The sequence below is a fragment of the Dermacentor variabilis genome, chromosome 3 (assembly GCF_050947875.1).
Source record: "Dermacentor variabilis isolate Ectoservices chromosome 3, ASM5094787v1, whole genome shotgun sequence".
NCBI classification, from domain to species: Eukaryota; Metazoa; Arthropoda; class Arachnida; order Ixodida; family Ixodidae; genus Dermacentor; species Dermacentor variabilis.
The window spans coordinates 102,215,818-102,221,817 of NC_134570.1; positions in this window are offsets into that span (position 1 = coordinate 102,215,818).

Here is a 6,000-nt window from a genome sequence, read left to right on the forward strand (position 1 = left end):
GAACTTGGCGATAACAGAAGGGCACGCCTCACGTGTCTAGAATACGTGACCTGCACATTCTCTACCACGCGTTGAAGCGACTCGGTGTTTCGCAACGTTTGCCGCTGGCACCAGAATCATCGCAGGGGCATGTGGCGCTACCTACACTTAGCAGCATGAAGACAGAAAAAAGGGCGAAAGGTGGCTTCCGAGATTACTAGCGCACCTTAGCTCCTGCCGTTTCGTTCCCAGCTCTGGGGCAGGAGACCGAAACGCGGCGTCCGATTTCGCTGTGGCGCAACTTTGCTCCAGCAGATTGAAACAGCTGGAGCAAAAGTACGCCGGAGACGGTATACTCTAGTTAGGCTTAGCTAGGATACACTCTAGCATAGCCAAGGAAGAAGGCAAGGCCGCCACTCTCAGCACCGGGGTGCTCGAAGCCGAGTGGCCATTGCGGTGTCGCTGGTGGTGCAGAGATACTGAGGGAAGCAGCGCGCGCTCACAAAATGCCTCGCATCATGCTTACCAGTTACCACGTTGGAAAACATTCGACGTTTCGGCCATGAGCCGGTCTTTCTCAAGAATTGTTTTGCAAGCGCCCGTCTTAAGTTACCGATTTGCTTTCCGCGCGGAGCCTGTTCGTGCAATTTTGAACTTGGAATGAGTAACTAGGACTAAGCACAAAATTTTTTCTTTCGGGAAGAGCACGTGACCACAGTAAATATGTGGGCAAACACTTGCGTGCAAAAAGACGAGGAAGAAATACTACTGATTAGGAAAACGTTTATATATATATATATATATATATATATATATATATATATATATATATATATATATATATATATAGCGTAGGCGGCTATGGGCTCATTCCAACAGCCGTTTCGGGTGGCGATGGTGTCCGCCGCCCACGCCCGTGTACGGCGTTCGTAGCAGCTATGGCCGGGTGCTGTGAAAAAAGAATCTTTCTCGCCGCAATTCAACCCGTGGCCGCTGCGTGGGAATCAGTCACTCTACCAATGAGCCAGGCGATTTTTTTTTCTTTATTGACCACTGAGCCACGCCAATGCTTGCTAGCATGCAGCGGGAAAATGCCCTATAAACGCGTCCTAGCGCGCGAGGAGAAACACGATGCGACATGTGCGCCGCGTAGCGTCGATACGTGCACATTTTGCCCTGCACTTGAATATTATTACACCAGGTAGAACGTCATGTAGCAGATGCACATGTAGCCGTACAAGGCAGTTAAAAAGATTTGAGGAAGCAAAATAAGTTTAAGGAGCTGTGTACAAGAACGCTAGAAAAATATACATTGTGTAGCTGATTAAATCATGCTGGCTAGGTGATTGTTTTTCACCATACCGTTTCAAATGGAATGCCAATAAATCACCATCATCATCATGATTACCATCGTAATGTGCCATTTTATATGTGCGTCCCGTAGCGTTGATACGTAGAAACTTTGCACTGCAGTTCCGTTATATTGCACGAGGTGTCCCAACATGTAGCAGTTGCATATATCAGTTGCATGCTGTATGCAGCTGAGCCTAGATGTAGCAGGAAAAGTAACTATTTGTCACAATCCTGTTTCGAAGAGGATGCCATCATCGTGAACACCTTCAACAGCAGTTTACCCTGGCGCTGTTCAAAGGATGTGACAGGTGCAGCACATAATTTGGATTTCTATGCTTACTCTTCGGTGCACCTTATGGCGCCTCGTCGCAAGGGACGAACCTGAAGAGGCGTTTCGCACAGCTCCGCGCGCAGCCGCAAGCAGGCAAGATCGGACTCAGCAGGCCGCTGTGCAGAGAGCCGGACAGGTCGCAGTTCGCCGTTGACACTGGGCGGAGAGTTCATATCGTTCTTGTGAAAACGACGAGGAGATACTTGCCGCGAAGACTCGTAGTGCGTAGTGACGAAAATGGAGCTCCTATGTAGCCACTCCTCCAGCTTACGCTGTGACTGTGCAGGGTGTCCCGCGCAGGCCTGTAAAGTTTAACAGCTGCTAAAAGTTACAGGTCTTCGTCTCAGCACTGCTTCAAGTTTTACTCTAGGTAAACAAACTCGCTCAAATCAAGTTGTTGCCAGACGAAGGTTCTCTGCTAGGCCGACAGATGGCGCCACCGCCACAGCGAGCGTCCGCGAGGCGAACGTTCTTCGTTGGGCCGACAGAAGATCAGCGCGCGTCATGTGTTGGGAGAGGAGGAGCAGTGAGGAAACAGGTATATAAGAGAGAGCGCGCCACGTCAGTCGGTCTTTCGCATCATAAGAGCCAATCTGTGCGAAGTCCCGTTGCGCTGGCCGGTGAACGGCTATAACTTCAGCGTGTGTTCGGTGTGTTCGTCAACGTGTTCGAAGTTATCTTGTGTTTCCCTAAGAAACATCAACCGCATATCCTAGCTCAACACAACGATACCGATGATAAATGACAAGATGCGAGTAATAAACATTAGCAATAAATTTAGAGGCTAATCATGCTAAACCAATTATTATTCACTAACACACGGAAAGAACCGACCATCACAAGGGAAACACTGGTGAGCTACAGCTCTCCTGTTTTCACAACCGTAGAACTGGCTTTAACTTTTTCTTTTTGCCGCCTTTCTTCATTTGCCATCTTTAATGCGAAAGTGCGTACACGCGTTATTGTCGAGGTGTACACATGTACGCACACCCCGATGTTCCACGCTACGAGTCCTTACTCCAGGCTTACCGTCAAAAGCAATCCCAAGACAACTAAGCCCTTATTAGTTGTGAACTACGAAAGCATTAAGGTCCAATTCAGCGCCGCAGAGTGGTCCTTTTTGTTTTGGGCTGTGAGTAATGTACCATAGTGGCCCGTGCTGCTCAAGGAAGCAAGGAAACAGCATGCCTCCTCCATGTCGAGTATATAGGCTTGCGGTGTCAACGCCACATGCCTCTGACTTCCTGAGGACAGCGACGAGAGAGAGCGAGGAAGGAGCAGCGGGAGCTAAGGCCGGCAGGCACGCGCAGCAGCGAAGCCCAGTGAAGGTGAGGGAGAGAGATAGAGCCCGTGCGCCTACTTCCGAGAGCGAAGCAGCAGCCCCCGCACGCGCGCATACCCCGAGTGACTGACTCTCCGTCAAGGACCGTCTCACCCGCGGCGTCGCCTAGCCGAATTTGCTCCGTCGAGGCGCAATGGTGTGGCGTCGCGGCGACACCTTCTCCCCTCACGCAAGACCCTTTTGCCCGCTCTGCTACGTCAAGGCGCGCACCGGACGTGGCGTCGCCGCCAGTTGGAATTCAGGCTCCGCTTCCCTGCTACAGACGCCGGCTTTTTCGCGGAGTGGGCCATATCAATGCTGTCGCTTTAAAAGACATAAACAGCGAAAAAAAGAACGACAACGTTTTTTCGAGGACACGGTGCAAAAACACGATTCGGTACTGTGAGGTGCACTATCAGACTTTTGGTAACGCAAGGGCGAGCACTAAGGACTATGTGAAGTGTACGTCAGACAGGTCACTGAAATGAAGACTATCAAATTAGAGTAGTTCGTTTGGTGGAACGGATGTAGGATGAAGCTATACAATTTACTCTATATTAGACATAATATTTAAGTTACGAATGGGAAACAGGCGGGTGAAATTTTTTTCAATTCAGAACTCAAAATTGAATTTTCGTTCCGTTTATTTAGACACAAGAGTGTTTTAAGTCGGGGTCCACGACGAACTTTCCTTAACGGATGTGAAGTTGGTGCGAACGCGTAAAAAATGCTCTTTTGAGAGGGAAGCCGCCCCCATCAACGAGCAGTAATGCGAAATACTGCAGCATGAGACTATAAGGAGCGCCCACAGTGAGCGCTCCGGTAGACTAAGCGCAGCAGAGGCTCCAACCTGGTGTAGCCTCGTGTAGCCGGTGTAGGCCTTGTAGTGAGGTGAAGACGCAGTTTACGTTCGCGTCAGATTAGCCTGTGGCTCGCATTCCATTCCATTGCATTCCATTGGTCTGCCATTCGCATTCCTGAGGCTGGGCGCGTCGCAACTCAACTGGCTGCCCAAGACGCTAAGGAGCGGCTCGGTAGCAGGACGCCGCACGCTGCGGTCCAAGCAGACCTACGACACAGTCGCCGACCCGCAAATTGTGCGCCTTTTGCAGCTACGGACTGTGCGTCCACGAAACAAACATGCAACAGCTTCTGTGAAAAAACGCCTCAATTTCGTGTTCTACAGATTCCTATTAAAAAAGGACCAACCTTATATTCTTTAAATTTGAATGCTTCATACTCCACTGAGCAAATCTACTGTCTATTACGTAGCATATCGAATGCTTTTGTTCAGCATCTGGTACATATTTCATAAGCATAATCATTAGGCGAGGTTACAGGTCGTAGAATGGAAATAGAATATGTCTGTGCTCCCAATGTACTTGTGTGGCATCTTATTTACTGTTTGACTGCACAGTGCGGCTTCAAAGCGACTTTAACACCTGCCTTCGACCTGTGTAATTATTTACGTTTATTACTGATTCAAGAGAGAGAGAGAGCAAATAATAAAGGAAAGGTAGGGAGGTTAACCAGGACTGAGCCCGGTTGGCTACCCTACACTGGGGAAATGGAAAAGGGGACGGAAAGATTAAAAGAAGAATGGAAAGTCTACTGGGGATATCGTTCGGTCACTCAGTTCGGATCACAGACGCTGACTCAATCCAGTAGCTTTCAAATATCGCTGCAGAGCATTTGTGGCATTTTGGAGCTGCGATATGCGAGGCCATGGTCCCAAGATCTTGTTCAAGGTGAACGGTGTTCTATGTAGCTGATTGAGAGCTCTGCGGAGGTCATGTCTTTCGTTTTCAAAACATGGGCAGTAGCACAGTAGATGTTCTATAGTTTCCTCGACACCGCAGGTATTGCAGTCGGCGCTATCTGTCATTCCAATCAAAAACGTATATGCATTAGTAAATGCGACGCCCAAGCGTAAGCAGCACAGTACTGTTTCCTCATTTCGCAGAAGCCCTTGTAACAGCCGCAAGTTGCATACAGGGGTCGAGGGAATGCAATCGTTCTTAGGTGAATTCAGGTGTGTGCCACTTCTGTAATGTCACACGGTGTGCTACCTTGCTTAGGTGTTGGGCTGCGTAGGTTCGCGATAAAGGTACAGAAACAAGGGTTGCGCCTTCGTGTGCTTTCCCTAGCAGCTTTGTTAGCGAGGTCGTTGCCCGAGATACCGCACTGGCCAGGCAGCCACTGAAACACGACGTCGTGTCCTTTCGCTATCATACGATGGTGCATTTCTCGGTATCTCCGACACTAGTTGCTCACAGGACCCGCGACGAAGAGATGACAGAAGACATTGTAAGCCCGCCTTCGAATCGCAGAATATTGCCCACCGATTAGCGGGTTGGTTGTTAATGTAATCAACGGCACCTCGGAGGGCAACAAGCTCCGACCCGGTCGATGTTGTCAAGTGAGAAATCTTGTATCGAATGCTAATTAATCGTGATGGTATAACCACTGCGCCGGTGGAGCTGGTCTGAGTGGAGAGCCTTCCGTATATATGTGGACTCGGTCAAAGTAGAAAGTGTTCAAACAATCCAGAGCTGCTTGCTTCAGGGCCAAGGTAGGGAGGTCGGTCTTCTTTCTTATCCGTGGAACTATAAGACGCACTTGAGGTTGTTTTAAACACCACAAAGCTGAGGTTGAATGTGCTGAGGGTGTCAAGCCTGATGGTAGACAGGCACGATGGATCCTGACCACGTTGGAGAAGGACGCCTGTAGTCGTCGTTCAGGCAAGAGAGCTTGATTGCTTGCGTGAAATATGACGAACATGGGCCCTAAGCGTGTCGGTGCTAACGTAAGTCGGGATCGGATGGTCTCGAGCCATTATAATGGTTCCTCTTGTTGAGGCGCTCCGCGGAAGGCCTAGGCAAACACGTAGTGCCTGTGCTTGCACGCTCTGAAGTTCTCGAAGATTTGCCTTGCATGTTTTAGCAAGCACGGGAGAGCTATAACGTAGCAATCCGATAAAGAGTGCTCGATATAACTGTAGCATGGAGCCCACTGA